Source organism: Hetaerina americana, unplaced genomic scaffold, assembly GCF_022747635.1.
Source record: "Hetaerina americana unplaced genomic scaffold, ioHetAmer1.1.p SCAF_14, whole genome shotgun sequence".
NCBI lineage: Eukaryota > Metazoa > Arthropoda > Insecta > Odonata > Calopterygidae > Hetaerina > Hetaerina americana.
In genome coordinates this window covers 14,253,143-14,271,897 of record NW_027286514.1, presented here as the reverse complement: position 1 = coordinate 14,271,897, position 18,755 = coordinate 14,253,143, and the positions used below count along the sequence as shown (strand labels likewise).

The 18,755-nt window shown below is 36.6% G+C and overlaps 1 protein-coding gene across 1 annotated transcript in view; it reads left to right on the top strand.

Annotated features, from left to right (window-relative positions):
* Nucleotides 1–18,755, top strand: part of sei (potassium voltage-gated channel seizure) — an 858,190-nt gene that overhangs the window by 285,727 nt on the left and 553,708 nt on the right. The window lies entirely within an intron of this gene.

Below are 18,755 nucleotides of genomic sequence, written 5' to 3'. Positions count from 1 at the left end.
ACAAAAAGTAATTTACGTTTGAAATAAAAATAGAACCTAGTGACAACACAACGTTTTATCATACTATATACATTTGAAGGGCACCTCCTTAAACTATTTTTCAACATAGTCACCATTCAAATTGAGGCAGTCATCATAACAATACAAAATTTTTTCAACTTCATCTCTGAAGAAATCGGCCGTCTTATATTTTACCACTTGTTTACACCAACATGCAATTCTGAGTTACTGTCAAAACGCTGTTTTGCAAGCCTAGTCTTTATCCCTGGAAAGAGGTGGTAATCACTGGGTGCCAGATCTTAACTGCACTGCGGCTGATCAAACGCCTCCCATCCTTATCCATCCAAAAGCTCTCTGTCGTGCAAAAAACGTTTTGCTCTCATTATTCCGTTTCCGTACTCTTCACAAAGTTGCCTATGAATTACAGTTGGCTAGTAATTTTTGCAAGTAAAAACCTAATCACAGACTTCAATTAACAACTCGCGGAATTTTCTACTACAACACACATTTTGACAGATCACAGTGGGCAAAGTAGAAGAACCACAGTCTGCACACAACAACAGCAGGATACGTACTGGCTGTTGGGACGTTTGACACCAAGATGGTGGCTCAAGTCTTATCCACCACCACGTCAGGCCAAAACGTGAGTTACTTTCTGGATGACTCTCGTAATTCAAAACCCGAGCTCAAATGTCTTCGACGTATGTACAGCCATCCCCTAAACTCGACTATCAACAGTTGCCACAACTGACGTATAAATCTTTGAAACGTTTTTTTGTGCTCCCCAAGGCCGTACTAGGAGCGTGGTACCGGTGTATTGACGCCTGGTTTTGCCTGAAGAAACAAATTTTGGCAAACCTTCTTAGTACGCACACAAATTTTCATTGACTGCCCAAGCGGGCAAGTATAAACCGTCCCGGTGAGTGAAGTCCCACCTTAACCGGTCATTCTTAGTACGCACTGTGGTGTTTTATGAGTAGTTAAACGATTGGATGATCCTGTCAGCGAGAATAGAGGCTAAACTACCAGCTAGCAAACTGGTCGGTTCCATCTCCCTTTCTCTTAGGGCAAAACGTAAGGGATAATCATATTTGTCAACAGTCGTAGGTCATTATATCATGAGGTTCTTACTTTGCTTTACATTGAAAGGATGAGTCGTTTGTCCGTTACATTATTTCGCTCATAATTTCGAATCCGTCTCAAAGGAAGGATGTTAAGGTGTTTATTCCATATTACGATTCTTATATTTTCATCGGACACAATTTTCCGTCTTATGCAGTTCACACCTTGTAGGATGTTACAGCGTGATACGAGTATTCTCGAGTCATGGTCATAAGCGTGCTTTGGTAGAAGTGTCCCTCTTTACGGGCGAGCAGGGGTGTAATTTTTCATAAGGTTATTCTGCGGAGGGGGTGGAGTGGTAAAGTGTAGAATCCAAACAATTATATTGATTTGGCGTAGTGAATAAAATTGATTTCATATTTTGTTTTATATAAAAACATTTTTCATAAAGGAAAGGGTCGTAGTGGTGCAGTGGATAGAGGTTCTTTGGTTGCTGACTGGAAGGCCCGGGATCAACTCCAAGTGATGCCTCGGAGAATTCTCAGTGCCGTCACTCAAGCTGTGTGATTTTCCAGACATTATATATTCATGGGAAACCACTGGCGGTATAGGGAAAGGGTTCCTTCTACGTTGCTTGTGTGTGAATTTCACGCAGCAGATGAGGATCTGTACCTCACCGGGGCGAGCTCTACCCTCAACTATCAAAATAACCTTCAGTTTATTACGGTTGGTGGTCGATTTATTATAAGAATATCATTTTTTAAACTTTTATAGAAGTGATTTATATTATATTGCGGCACAAAAAAGTTTTTAACCTTTCTGGGTAATTAGTATTAATTTCAATAATCTCTGGCCAACGATATAAAGCACTTACTCTCAGATTGAAAGAAAATTTAGGAGCCTAATTAAATTTTGAGTCTATTTACATTGAAATATTTAGCAGCCCCCATCACATATTGTCTGGCATTAATTTTGTTGAAGTATTGGAATGCACCTTTGCATTTGAGTATATTAAATTCTTTATAGCCTACTACATGCCCTCGAATTTTTTCGACTTTATGGATAAGTTACATATTTTGCGTAACGTTAAGGATGAAAAGAAAGTATTGGCATAATCACTCATGTATGCTTTATAAAGATTGATTATTAAAAAAATTAATGGATAGCACGTCACTAGATTTCGCAATACCTCTAATTAATGTTTTTTTAGTATCTCATATATATATTATTACATAAATATTAATAATAGTGCACATTCCAGCAACATTTTGACTTCAAAGCTAAATATGAAAAATTAATATTATTTAAAAACTGAATGAGGAAAAAATTACAAAAACGTTTCCTTTTGCAAACTTGATATAAAATAGATTTTTTAAATCTCCTGGTAAAAACGGTAAAATTTTCATATCAGATCTGGAACTCTCGGAATGGTTAGAAATTCGTGAAAAAAGCGGTGAGATAAAGTGTGGAATTAATTGAGAAAGTTTGGAGTCTCAACAATTCCACCTGAAGGGATTAGAGGCAAACTCTGGTGTTCTGCACTTTTCCAAATGTTGTCGCCTGCTTTCTTTAAAGCGTTATGGGATTAAATCCTATCCTCTTTGATAACCGCAAAAGCAGCGTAAGAAGTCCTTTTTGTATGCCATAGGCGTAAGATAACGCTGCAAACTTTTTCTTCCTTGGACTCGGAAATTCAACCATGAGAGATAATTTCCTATTCTACACCTGTGACAGCGAAAAGTCTTCATGTCTAAACGAATTTTGCAATCATGACCATCATGAATATTTCAAACCTAAGAGTAGTGTACCGCTGCAGCCGTCTATTCTTTTCAATACAGTGTAACTTTGCTATCACACCCTGATAGCCTTTTTGTTTAACGCCGGCCTTAATTGATCCTGCTAGTGCTTGTCTCGTGATCTTCTATTACGGAATCGTCCCTCCTTCACCTTGTTTTCCATTACGTATGTTTCTAATCAATCATTTGTACCTCAAGATGTTTTCAATCCATGTAGTGTTCCTTATTTGCTGTAGATTTCTCCCCATATGTTCCTTTCTTCTTCTGCTCTTCAGTATACATGTACTTCCACCCCACTCTCCCGTATTCCTCACTTAGTCTATCCATTTAGTGTCTGGCATTCTCCTCTTCCTGCCCCACGTTCCAAATGCTTCAAGATATTTTTTCCTGGTCCTAATGTCCAATATTCTACATCTATCTACATCTATCTTTATCTTACGCTAGCACAAATATTAGTTTTTTCATGCACTTGACAATCATTAATCACGCGAAAGAAAGAAATAACACACATTCAACAATATTCAATAACAGGTTAAGTACATTCAAATAATGCTGTAGAACTGTTAAAAAGATTCGTCTATTAAATAAAAAGAATAGCATGCAGAAAGAAACATGCAGGATATGGAACAAATATATACACAATCAATTGCAATTACATCCTACATGATTGATGTCATATCTATTTTGATCTCAAATGGTACGAGGAAAAAAGGACATTTGAAAATCTATCCGTTCTACAATAAATCTCTCTCACCTTATGTTGGTGGTCTTATCTACCATAATTAGTCAGAGCCTGTAATATGACTTCAGCAATGCTCACTTGGCTATCACCTTGTTTAATGTCAATAATCAATGTCTCTGATCGGTAGCGTGCCATGCTACATACCAATGTTCCGACGCACTGATTGCTTGTTTGCAAACTCATGTGCTTTTTGGACGCAATAGTTGCCTAAACGCCTTCTTAGCTTGACCTATTATTCGTTTGATGCTGGTCAAACATCATCTATTCCAAGTTATCCTGCTACCCAAGTAGATTGAGGACTCCACTCTCTCTAGTTTCACTCCTCGACCTGTGTCATGTGGGTCGTTCAATAATTCCTTTGGCAGAAATTGAAAAACTGATTATTTGGGGTTGATTTTTTTAGTGTTCAACTAAATCTCATTTTAGCGCGATACACTTTTATTAGCATTTTTTAAAAATTTTTAAGATGTCCAAAAAGTGGGATTTCGGAATATCCTCATGGTAGGCATCTGTATTGGCAATGACCTCCTCGTTCGACATAACCCGTTTTCCGCCAAGCCAATTTTTTAAGTTTGGAAAAGAAAAAGTTCACCAGGAGCCAAATTTGGTGAATACAGTGGATGTTGTTATAATGCTAACTTAAATTCCATAAGTTTTACCACCAAAACTATGTAGGTGTATACCCACGCATTGTCTTGTTGAAAGTGAATTTTTTTCTTTGCCGAATGAGGGCGTTTTTTCTTGATTTAGTTGCTCAACCAATTCAATTCAGCGTAAAATGCACTCCATTTATGATTTGTACTTTTTGCAAGTAATCGACGTTGTTGATTCCGCGTGCATCTCAAAAAAACCGTGACTATCACTTTGTCGGCCGATTTCCCTGTTTAGCCTTCTTCGGAGCCGGATCGCCTTCAGAAACTCACTGTATCGAGTGGTCCCTTTACTCTGGAGTGCGTCTATGTTCCAACCACAGTTACGTATTGACGCAAAAGCTCGTCGGGATTGCGAAGGAAATGTATCTAACCATTCTCCGAATCTACTACGCGATCACGTTTTGTTTGTTTTACTCTGAGATCAAAGGCGGCAGCCAATTTGCAGAGATTTTTTTCACGCCCAATTGTTCGTGCAATTTGAAAATAATCTACCTTTTAATATGCATGTGGCCTCAACTATATCACGATATACTGTCAGGAATTTTTGAGGAAGTCACTTATATTGTGTGTCCCGAACGATGTTCATCATTTGTGGACGTACGACCTCATTTTAAATCACTTATTTAATTTTGAACAGTCGCAAGAACAAGATCAGATATGCCACGAGATTCATCCAACTCGGCTTTGGTCTCTTATTGTCTAAAGAATTTTAGATAGAAGTGTTTAATCATTGCACGAAATTATTTTTTTCCTATGTTTCTAAATAAACTAAAGTTTGTTGTTTCAGTCGACTATGAAAATGAAACCACTTGATAAATATAGCTGAAACGTCAACAGCAGTCTGATGAGAAACGAGACTTACTAAAATTAAATCTTTTCCAAGTAAGACATGCGCGCTCTTTTGAATAATATAAGGAATAATTGAATAACCTATGCACCTGCCTTTAGCTTCTCTCTGCCTCGGACAAGGATTTTAGTTTTCTTCTTGGTGATACTCAAATTATATTCTTGAAATACTTGTTCCGTAACCTTGAGAGCATATACTTTCGGGTTTCTGATACTACCGCGGTATCACATGCGAACTGAAACCAAATTTTGTTAAGAGTAAGCAATGTTAGTTCTTGTATTCTTTATTTTTGTATCGATACAACTTTACATTATTATTTCATGGCCATATCAAATTTGTGAACCATAATTCTAAGAAAAAAACCAAGTTATTGTTCATTGCAAAGAGACCTTTTAATGCGATGATGGTAAAACATTCCGTGTCCTTAGTGTTCATTGCTGTCACCATGTTCAAATTCTTCTAAAGTTTCACGTTCTAAAGTTGGTGCAATCGGTAAAAATAAAATTATTTGGACTAGGTTTGGAAAAAAATGCTTCATTACGTCTGAAACCGTTCCGCCGGGTCTAATAAGGTGTTAAATATTTGGGTCAGGGGAATTTATTCCCTAAATTTGCTAAGTCAGCCTCTTCCTGTGCCGACGTAGGGGATATTTCTGTTGTTTTTCTGATGTTAGGCCTGTATGCCAGGGTGCAATAACTTTTCGCTGCGATGCCTGGTTACCCAACGACAGGGAAACAAAATTATCTCGCGTTCACCTGAACATGACCGCTTAACGGCACCTCTTGCTCCACTAAATACATATATGCATTTATATTACGTAATTTTATTATAAATAAATAGTAATGGTAATATATATTTATTGCAGCAAAGCCAATAGATTCAACCAGAAGAGATTTATTTGCCATTTCACGTGTTGAATTTGAGAGTACTATTCCATTTCAAAATATGGTAATATTTGCTAATTATTTAAAAATTACACGTTAGTTTATGGGAATTAATGAATTTTTTTATGCCTTAAAACACTCGTATACACTATCCAGTGTGTAATTAATAGTTACCATGTAAAGGATCATCAAAATATTGGAGTATTAGCAATTGCTAAATGTTGCTCCGCTTGAGTAGTTACCCTCATTTTGGTGGCGGACCGCCGTATGTTGTTTAATTTAAGCCTTTTTTTTAATCCAGAGGCACAAATAATATTGGAAATGCTACGTAAAATTGTGATATTACCCACTTATTCCTAATCCTAGGGTTTTAGAGCCATTTAGCTCAACGTACTGTCATGTAGGATACGATGTAACGGTATAATAGGATTGTTTCATGTATGATTTCTTTACTTAGCGTGTACAGGTTTTTTTTCCTTCAGTTTCAACATTTTCCAGTTTAAAAACCTTCAGAAAAAGTTTAAATTTTAATTACATATTTGCCTTTTGCGGGTGTGCGTAAAGAGCATTTCATGCAGAGTCCATGGAGCGCCTTTGATCTATAAAAGTAGAGTGACAGTCAATGCTAATAAACAGAGGGAAAAATATTCGTGGGTTAATATGAATTTTTAGATATTTTTTTCAATGAAAATTAAGTCGTGCCTTGAATGGTCCGTTGTCGCTCTCGGAGAATGTGCATGGCTGGGAATGACGTTAGCATCTCGGCAGGCATCTAGCCCTGAAGAACATGGGAACAAGGTTATTACCATCACTAATAAATGCTTTTTAGCAACATAAATCCACGTGTACGCTTCATTGTTTTTTTTGCAATCAAATTTTTGAGAATTAATCAAACACAGACTCCCACATGCGGGCGTGTTATGGAAAAGTGTGACGTCATTGTTGACCAAAACGTTGTCAAAGGGGGCAAAGTGTCGGATCAATGGGCGTGGGAATCAAGGGTAAGAAGTGAGCGAGAATACTTTCACAATAAACGTTGAGATATACGTCGGCATGAAAATCGATAACTCCGCAACCATGAAGTTTGTTTTCTGCTTACCCAGAGTTTACTTTTTGAATCACGGTCTGGATAATGTTGCTGACTCTTTTTCTCTCTACTTCAATGTATTCGGTCCTTGTACCCTTTGATTGTTAGGCTAAATGTTTGAGGGCTATTGCATTACTGGTCTTACTTAAAACAGTCATGGAACAATTGAGGAGTGCAATCCTTAAGTAAATATTAGTTATATTACCTAAGAAAAAGGACTAATTGATAACATGTCAAAAAACGAGGCAACCTTAGTTGAACAGTGGAAATGTCATCATCTCCAGTATTCACTAACACCATACTTATGTAATGTATTTTGACAAAACGTATTCTAATGACATCTAAGTTTAAAAGCCAATGAAATCCTTTACAATTACGATACTTATTGATGAAGCCAAACAAATTTCATTCCAAAAACTTCACTTGATTTTGTAAAAACCTTTCCTTCATTCTTTGCACTTATTTCTTGTTTACGTGACAATGTAACAAAGTTTGTGTAAGACAAAGCTAAAGCCTTAATGAGTGTAACAAGAGAAAGTAGAAGAGTATTGCTTGCAATTGCATTTATTTGAATGTTTATAGGAGCAAAGGACTGTCCTGCTCTTTGCTCTCCTTTTACATTCGTCACTAAAAACGTTTTGATTATATAAACAGTATAAAATGCCTTATGCTTTTATTAAAGAGTATTTTAATTCAAATTCAAAGAAACTAAAGGAAAAATTTCGACTGTAACTTTCGCGGAGACATTCTCAGATTTTTATACAAAATTTGTTACTCTTTTCTCTGATTGAATTTTATTTTTTTGAGCTAAATAATGACTAGCATTTGGCAGTGGGTATTCTATTTTTTATGATTTTAATGAACACATTTATATTTATTTGGTTTTATGCCAGTTTTTATATCGTATTTGCATTCAACAATTTAGATCAAACAACTCCAAATACCGTAATTACCACACACACACGCATGTAAGTGAAGAGGGGATTCATGACTGATTTTTAAAATTTTTTAACAGAAAATTTGATTCAGGTGCAAGTAGCTTCGTATTTTTATTAATAAAATGTTTCAATAGGGTCAGTTATAGCTTTTTTAATTATGATTTTATTGGTTTTTCGTATTAAATTGATATTTCTCGACTATTCATTAGTCGACAGACAATATTCTCATAGGATTAGCTGTAGTGAGTCTTGTGAAAAGACGAAAATGGCAATACGAAAAATTATTCAACACTATTAAGAATTTTACATTATGATGTTAATTAAAAATTAGTTTTTATTGATTACTTCAAAATTAATTGTAATATGTATTTAATAATTACTATTTGCTGCTGAATAGTTGATGTTTCAAAAAATATGGTCGCCCTCCTCCTTCACAGATTTTAAATGCTATAAAATATGCTTAGTTAAAAACAGGTCGATTTTTAAAACCGGAATACACTCATTTAGACCATCAGTAAAATGGTTCAAAACTGGACAATTAGTATCTCGGTCCCTTGCGTGTATTTTCACTTGTTTCTCTTTCAACTACTTATTTAATGTATTTTCTCTCTTTCAATTACTTGAGAGAGAAGAACAGCAATATTGCAAATTTCAAAATACGGTTAGGACCTGTGAAAACCCAGCGTAAGTTCATAGAAATATGGGAAGAGCCCGTGGAAATACTTGAATCATGAGAGGTGGAAAGATACGCCAGAAAAACTGAGTCTGGGGAATAAACTTTACCGACTCCTTCTCAGCAGCTTCGCTCCTTCCCTCGCTACTTTCGAAATGTTAGTTGATAATATCTGTTAGGCACGTATTTCGATACTACGACGATGTTATTCGAATCGGTTATTTATTTACGGAATAAAATATTTTGAAAATATTTATTAATAAAAAAAACGTTTCCCTCCATTCGCGTGCATTTGAACGATAGTGTACCTTCCTCTGAGACTCAACGAATATCCCAAAATATATCAATATCGGTCGAGAAACAGAAATATGGCTTTAAGTAGCCTTAATTTTTTCTTAGAAGTAGACAGGAGAGCAAAGGGTGAAGTTTAGTTAGAGGAGATCATTCCATAGTCACCCCTGATTGCGGCTTCATCCCCAATGCTTGAATCATATAAATGAAAAATAACATCATGGATGGACACTATGAATTATTGTTAACGTTGGTGCTTTCGACTTCATTTTCGAATTCATTTGTGTCAGTTTTCGCGCTTCCAGCTTCAAGCAAATTCACCCATGGCTACCGCGCCTCCGGTCCAAACAAACAACAACCAGGGACACCCTCGAGGGAGGCTGGCCAAGTCCACCTTACTGGCAAAAAGGACGATTGACTATTTATTCGTCTTAAATGGAACTTTAAAAATTCTGGGTTGGTGTTTTCCCCTTGGTTTCGCTCCTAAAGTTTCGTTTCGTTTCACGAAAAAACTCCCCCTTCAAATTATTATTTTATTTTAGCATTTATATCCATTTTCCTAATATATATATATATATATATATATATATATATATATATATATATATATATATATATATATATATATATATATATATATATATATATATATATATATATTGCTTGCTGCGGCTCTGTCAACCTTCTATCTCATCATAGTAGTTTTTTACCGAATAGATTTATTTTATTATTACGAGTACTGGTACAGCTCACGTGTTGTAAACAATACTTCGGCGTGGAATATATCTCCGCGGAGAAATTATTAATTTACCGATACCTTTCCGGGGAATTTTTTCATACCATTTCGCATTCCATACGCTGTATTGTTTTTATGAGGCGTGCACCAGGTGGCACCATCGAGTTTTTTTACGCGCCTACACTTTCAGTCATTCCGTAGTCAACCCGGCGCCCTGTATTTTCGTTCCCGGTACACATGCATCTGACATACGCCTTGTGGCTTCACAAAACAATGAGATCGTCTTTTGTTTTTGTTTTCATTTTTACTCGCGTGTATATTTCATACACCTCATTCCATCTTTTTTCGTTCCCTCGTCACGACATTTTCCCTCAGGGCCTTCAGGGATTTTTTTTTCCTGCTCCCACCTTCAATCTTGCCCTCTCGGGCTCCTTAGATGTTTTTCTTTGTTCCTTTTCTCGTCTCCAGATTGGCTCCATTCATCCCACTCATTACTTATGGACGCACTCTTTACGGAGACCTCTCTCCCTTGACGAGGCTGCGTCTCTTCCGCTTATCCTAACGAGTAAACGAATTTAATGGTCGGCGTTTAGCGTCCCTCGTTTTCGGATTCCATTGGTGCTCTCGGGAAGAGAATGATAAAAACACGCCCACGTTCCCTCTTGCCGAAATATTTCTAAGTGTTTGAGGAAATTCCTGGATGGAGATTTTATATTTTTTTCATAGTTTCTGTTGAATTTCGCTTGTATTCTGCATTAGCGTACCTCTCAAAGGATAAGTCTTATTATAAAAAAAGGAAAATTATGATTATACTTTTTACACTTTCAGGCTTCACTTCGTGGAATTGTTTCATGTCCATGTTAAATATGAGTTCATCCAGTCACAAAATGTTATTCTAGGAACATTTTATGTTTTTGCTAGGAAAATGGAGACCTGAGCTTTATTAACAGTGTGAATAACTGTGATACATTTTTGAAATTTTCCGCTTTCAAAGCACCTATAACTGATAACGCTTGGAATTATTTTAACACTAATATTAGTATTGAGTGAACACATTTTACGCGGATTGAATATTATTCGAAAAATTCATGAATAAGCAGTTAACATTAGTTTCTTATATATATAAATTAAATACAGGTATATATATATATATATTTATTTATTTTCGTTTTTCTCCAAACCATGGATACCTATTATTCTTTCCATTCCGATTTTGCTCCGCTCCCCATATTTTCCCAGCCTCCTTCATGTTATACAATGCTATTTCTTTCCTATTTGCTCAATAAAATGTTATTTGATAAATGTGGTTGGTCTTCTAGCGTCATAAAGATTTTATAATCATCTTCAATTTTGAAAGATCCTGTCAAGGTTGTTGCTTCAATGGCTTCAATGCTCATAAATATTTTACTGCAAGCCACGTGGCGTTGCATAGCTTTGGCTGGCTGATATTTCGCAATATGATAATGGGCACGCTGATTTTCAAATACAGTACTTGAAGTAGCATCCCTGGCGGAATGAATGAATTCAAGCTGATCTGCTGTCTCTTGTTAACGTCCGTTATCCACTCTCAGCCTGTCGCGTTCATTCTGTTGAGAACAAAGCAGATCTGAAGCTGCAAAACGCGATCGCCGTGTTCGCAATAGTGATTCCTCAATTCTGGTTGCACGTCGCTCTGCTGCTTCCTCGGCTCGTATTTGAGCCATTCTTTATCTGTTTCTCTCGTTCGCTGATGCCCGTTCTTCTTCAGTTCGATTTGAAATTACTCTTCGCACTGCTTCCTTTCCGCGAGTACGGCGATCTAAGCTTCATTTATTATTATCATCATTATTATTATTACTTGGTACTCTGAGAGCCACCGCTAGGGTATGTGGCAGGAGGTGAATACATGCCAGACTACTTTGGACACAAAATACTTTTCTCTTCTTGGCAAAGTCGGACAGCTTTATTCTGATCACTTATTGTTCCTGGGAAAAATGACTACTTAAATCTACCTCCTCTACAACTAATCTCTCAAATTGTATTTACATGATCTCTGCTATCGTTGTACGATGGGGCTAATAATACATTTTCAAATATCATCACTCAAGAGGCATCCTTCCAATTTATCCAAGAGATTTAATTTGTAATATAATCTTCGCTCTCTGAGTGATTTCCAACTTAGCTCCTTTAATAATTATGATACGCCACTCAGTTTATAATAACAGAGTCTGCGAGATATTAATTTGAGGAACTAAAGCGATTAAAGAAGTAAGTAATTCATAGCAAAAACATAAAATTGCGAAACATTTAAAAAAACAATCTAATAAACAGTATCGTCTTCTTTACGTCTTCAGTATCCGTCTTAGCTGTGCATCTTACTCTTCCATAGTATCCTCCGTTACCAATGGCAACCCTGTGTTACCACGGCATTTATTCTAATATTTATAGCATAGCGTATGTTGATTTTTTGCCCAAAGTATGGTGCTACCCGTCACAGGTGTGACATCTATTTAATGACTAGTTGGTATATGAAAACACGCGCGTATTCGAATGCAACGATGTAACAACATTTCAAAGCACTCGGTACAGAACATTCAGAGTTTTAAGATTTTGAACGAACGAGTCAACATTTGGAGTTTACTTTATGTAGATTTTGACGCTAATGGAGTGAGATTTGTCGTATGGGCGGATGCAATCACCGGCAGAGAGATTGTGCGTCGAGAGAAGAGGTACACACGAGGCACTTCAAAGGCTAAGGGATAGACTTAAAGAATCAGCTGCGGATTTTAAGACTTGATAGTTTGTTGAAGGCAGATGCGGGAGGAAAAGCGAAGAAGGGAAGGTCTCGAATGAGATGGAATTGACGCAAACAGTGGCAGGCGAGAAGGGATGAGTCGATGGAAGCGCCAAGTGGAGGGTTTTTGTCAAAGTTTACCCGGGATTAAGAACTATCGATGATGTGTCAAATGAGGAAAGCCATGGAATAAAGAATAAATTATCCTTGTTGCATGCTGAATAATACTACGGATATTAGTTAAAGTAATTTCAAGATCCATTTTGTTGACGACAAAACAGAACTGCAGTGAGCTAAGGGACGCATTACGTACTGCGTTCAAATTGAAATAGCATTGTATTGTAGTACATTTTAAGCTTTTCAAATATGTATTATTGGGATGAGGACAAAGTTAATTTTGCGTTTCTTTCCTTTCACGTAGTTTAATTTTCAATTTCGCACGCATTTATTTTCCTGTACGATGGTTTAATAGTACTTGATAGTTCCCCGCCACACGCCCTTGCGGCGGCTTGCGGGGTATTAAGTAGATGTAGATTAAGTAGATAGTGAGTTATTTTTATATGTTTCGTAAAGTTTCTTCATACCGCCAACATATTACAGTAAAACTTGTATAAGAAAAAATAATATGGGCGTCTAAACGTCCGGGTCTGTAAATTTGACTGCATTCAAATACTCATATCATTTTAAGGTGACATGCAATTTTGTTTTCAGTTAAATTTTTCAAAGAAAATATTTCTCCTCCAAACTTATAGTCCCAGAAAGGCTATACTGAATTTTACGTGAGACAACCCATGAGTATAGATGCGTGGGTCATGCGTGAATAATATCTTATTGGAGATGAATTAATTATTTTCTCATCTTAATTCTCGCAAATTAATGATGTGCTCGTTATGTTTTAATGTTTGTTCTTATCACTTGCGTAATTTTGTTCATTAATTTATTAAAATATCAGACACCACCTAAGCGTACCTAAGGTGGCAAATTTTTCTTGACTCATTTCATATGGCATATGGGTCAACTGTTTGCATAAAACATTAAAAGATGTTACTTCGGCCGTATGTATCTCGGGGCCAAGTTTGTTTGAATTAACGTGAGCAATGTTTCCTTTTCACAAATTAGACCCTCGCGGAACAAATATTTAACCAAGTCTGTTGCCTTTTCCTCAAAATACGGATCTAACTTCGTTTAAGTGTGGATTTTAGCCATATATTAATGAGTAACATGCAATTTACTTCCCAGTGAAATTATTTCTCTCATAACTGTCCTTCATCAACGTTATTTTTCATCATCAAGCATGTTATGCTTTTCTCGAAATGTAACCATTTAGATGATGTGGGTAACGTGCGGATTTCAATACAATATCACTGTTTTTTTTCGGAAAGATCATTTCCTCAGAATCAATTCTAAGGAGATGCACTTTCTCATAAAAATAAATTGATTTCACTTCTCAAGGTTGAATTCTAATTCGCAATGAACGTTTGCATAAATATTGCTCGAGTTTTATGTGTCTAATTCCTTTGGAAATGTTCGAAGACATTTAAGTCCCTTCATTAAGACAATACTACCTTGATCAAAAAGTTCCCGGAATAACCACCGTGTGGCGCTCCCATCGTTTCGATTTGAGTTCTGTTTTTTTTGTTAAATTGGTACATCTGTTGTTGACATTCCCTTTAAATCTTAGTGTCATAACTTGACATTTGCAAAAGTTACGTAGCCAAGAGTACATCTATCTCTGTGTGTGTTGGCGATTTTTTACAATTGCAGAAATGGATTTAAATTTGCAACAACGAACTTGCATTACATTTTGCGTAAAAAACGGATTTAGTGGCGCACGGACGTTTGAAATGTTGGAAAAGTGTTTCGGCAACGATTCTCTAAAAAAAACGGTCGTTTACCAGTGGCACGAGCGGTTCAGAAGTGGTCGTGAGTCAATCGAAGATGATGAACGCAGTGGCAGACCATCGACATCGAAAGTCGGTGAAAAAATTGATAAAGTAAAAGAAATGTTGGTCAATAACCGCAAATTAACCATCAGAGAAATAGCGGAGGACTTGAACATTGCCTATGGATCCGCCCAAGACATTGTGGTTAATGATTTGGGTTTCCGTCGTGTAGCAGCAAAGTTGGTGCCAAAATACCTCAATTTCATGCAAAAAAGAGACCGTGTTGACGTCGCAAAAGACATGATTTGCGAGGCTGAATCCGATCCCACATTCATCAAAAGGATCATTACTGGAGACGAGACGTGGGTTTATGAGTACGACACGCAATCCAGACATCAGGCAAGTGAATGGCGTTCACCAAATGAGCCGAGACCAAAAAAACCACGTCGTTTTCAGTCAAAAAAGAAGGCAATGCTGACGGTTTTCATGGATTACAACGGTGTAGTGCATCATGAATTTTTGCCAGAAGGCCAGACAGTAAACAAAGAGTATTATTTGGGCGTTATGAGACGTTTGCGTGAAGCAATTCGCCGAAAGAGACCAGAAATGTGGGCAGAAAACTCGTGGATTTTGCACCATGATAACGCACCGTCGCACAGTGCTATCATTATTCGTAATTTTTTGACGAAAAATGCAACAAATACCATCCAACAGCCACCGAATTCACCTGATTTGGCTCCCTGTGACTTCTTTCTGTTCAATCGAGTTAAAAAACCATTACGGGGAACGCGTTTTAGCAGCCGAGAGGAAGTAATGGAAAAATCGCAGGAAGCACTGATGGACATACCGAAAACCGAATATAAAAAATGTTTCGAGGATTGGATCAAGCGCTGGCATAAGTGTGTTGCAGTCGATGGGGATTACTTTGAAGGGGACAATATAGATTTAGATGAATAAACTTGTATTTTTAATTTTCTGAATAAATTCCGGGAAATTTTTGATCAAGGTAGTAAAAGAAATATTGGATGAGAATAACCTCAGGGGAGAAGCAAGACTGGATTTTACCAAGCATGTGCAGAGCCATAAAAATTCAAGGAAATGCGAAGAAACCAAAAAGTTGTCTAAGAACAAAAAGTATAGTGCTCCATCAAAGCAATCGTTGGATTGAAAACTAATGATGATTTGCAATTTGCTGCTTTATCCCTTAGTTTCCTCGGGAAGAGACAAATAAGTTCACATAGAATTAATAAAGTATATTCGATTTATTTCGATGTCAAATTTATTAGCAATCACCATTCCCTATAGTTTCGCTTAGAATTACATAAGCCCATAGCAGGATAAGCATTAGAGGGACAGAACAAATGTATTGCAATTCTACCAAAGAGAAAAATAATGTAGTCTTCTTCTTTTAGATCCCCCGCAGTGCTTCATCAAACATCCGACTCAGCCTAAAAGTTGGGTGATTGTCTCAATGGAGTGTGTAATCAGTTCTCAAAACTTGTGCACTGCGTTTATAATAGCGCCAATGCAGTAAAAATGATTTTAGAATAGGTGTATTTTGACTGTTGCCATAGGCATTGACTTATGAATGAATTAAAGGGGTAATTCGCTAAAGAAATAAGAACAGTTCCATTCAGAATATTCGATATATAAATTACTGAACCGAAAACACGAAAAAACAACTCAGTCCGAGGAAAGAAAAATACATGAACTTGTAAGGAAATTAAGGCACGTACAATAATTCAAGCAATTAAAACAATTATCAACTTGAAAAGGAGACTGATAATTATAAAAACTGACACAATAGGACATATTATTAAATGAGATTTTATATACGTGCTATACTAAGCATTACTTTTTGATAGAGAAGAGCCAAGAAATAGATAAAAGTATTTTAATTTTAATTAAGACTATTAAAGAAAGAGAAAAGCATGATCGCAGAACGTATTGCATTGATAATATGACAGTGCACACCACTATCACTAAAAATTTGGCGATGCGAAAGATTGGCGCTAAACTCATCCCGAAGGTATTAACGGATAATCAAAAGAAGATTCGAGGGTCTGCTTGCAATTACCTTCTGCTACGACATCGTGACGACTATCCAACCCCCTTCAAGTCACGACTTGGCACCAACAGACTATATCCTATTCTCAAAACGGAAATCCTCCATCTAAGGACTCCACCATGGGATCCTAAGTGCCGTCAAAGATACTTGCACGCGTACTCATAAGCACCTTCTGGAATCCACCTCCTAGGAAGCTTTCGAGTCCTTGACCAGCGGCTGGCAGAAGTAAGTCGACGCTCAAGGGATATACAAGGGCGATTAGAAAAGTAAGGTCTCCTATTTTTTTCATGAAAAATCAAATATATTCTCAACTTTGCGTGTATCGTTGGAAACGTAGTCGCCTTGACGATCAATCACTTTTTGCATCCTTGAAAGCAGCTTTTTAATACCAGCGTCGTACCTTTCTCCCACCGCGTCGCGAATCCAAATGACGACTGCGTCTTGCACTTCCTCGTCTGACTTGAATTTCTGTCCTCCAAGGTGTTTTTTGAGAGCGGGAAACAAGCGGTAGTCGCTGGGGGCAACATCCGGGCTGAAAGGAGGGTGGTTGTTTATATCCCAGCCGAATTCATTGGGTGGTCGTTTGATGTGACACATATGGACGTGCATTGTCATGATGCAAACACACTCCCCTTGGTGAGACACATTGTTGTAACCGAGGGCCCGCGACACAATAGTCGATCGGTGACTATATAGAAAAAGGGCTAATTTGATTTTTCATGAAAAAATAGGAGAACTTACTTTTCGAATCGCCCTCGTACTTTGAAGAATTTTGAGGCACTGTAGCAATATCTGAAATAAATCTATTTTTCCGATACTTTTGATGCAAAACATGAATAGGTCCGGTCGTAGATACAATAGAAAAGGAATCTAGGGATTAGTTCCTTTGGGAATCATAGGGAATCAAAGGCCAGTTTAGGTAAAAAATATTGAGATACATAATCATCTCTACTTAGGGCTCTTATGAACATAACGCAGCTGCTAATAAGCCGTTAGAGTCACTTGATAAGGACATCGGTTAACTCACTATTATGCTGGTGTATAATAATGTAAAAGTAAAAATAAAAGAGGATAAAAGAATAATTATTTTGGAAATGGAAAGATTTTCCTGTACTGGTTTGACTAAATAAAAAAACTTATTTATCTTGTCAAATATCAATAGAACAGACTGAGATGTGCGGAAGGTGGTAAAAGAAAAATCGCACGAAAGTTACTGCTAGCCATCAGTAAGCCTTTATTCATTAATTAATGGCAAAATATAATTATTTTCCAGAAAATTGCTTGCGCAAGGTATATATTTCTAGAAAAGGGAATGTTTTCTGTTTACATAGTAATGTTTACGCAATCAGTTTCGACGGATAGGAAAACATTCAAAGCTTCAAGTTATAGACGTTATAAGCGGGTGAAAGTTTACTTACAAGTTCAAACTAGTCTTTAAATAGAAAATAAAGATTGACAGTCACGCTTGTATACCCTAATTAATTATTATTTTTTCCTGCGGGTTAATAAAAAAAATTGTGAATTTCACTAACTCTATTACTAATGTACTACTAGGTTTTTCCTATTTCCATCTTTCGTAAAGCTGAATTGTTGAGCAATTAATTCTCAACGAGAGTGTTTAAATCAATTTCTATTTCAGGTATTTGGCATTCTGGACCCAATCATTACGATATAATTTAATTTTTAGCGATAAAGTGAAAATGGTGACGCGAAAATGTAAAACGGTAGGCACCAACACCTTAATTTGAATACTAGTATTTATTTATTATGTAACGAAAAATTATGCTACCTACAAAAAAACAGACTTGGTCCTTGATGCTTATTATGAAACGTTCGTAACGAATTACTAAGATGATATATCTGTGAGACACTTTAAATAGTTTATTGGTAGTCATCTTAAGCTACGATTCGAATATAATTCGCTGTTTATTAGTATTTCGTCCTAAAATAACGGCTTTAAGTTAGGCCCGTGGGTGTAAATAAAGAATTTGACATTTTGCCGTCGTAAGTCACGCGAATCTCTCTGGTCCCGTAAAGTCTCTTTGGCCGGTGATAATGCTTACCGCTGATCTACTGAATACTACTTCCCCCTAATTTTCCTGTTATAATTGCTCGATTGTAGTGTCATAAATGGATTTAATTTCATGTTTCAAGGATAATCGAAAAAATGGGCTTCTGTCAATATCCAGGTATTACTTATAGACCGTACTTATTCTAATTAGCATATTTCGTTAAAATTTTTTAGCTATTGGTTCTTATTGAAATACGTGTATGCGTTAAATTTATCTTGGAAACTAAGCAAAGGGCAACATTTATTCTACA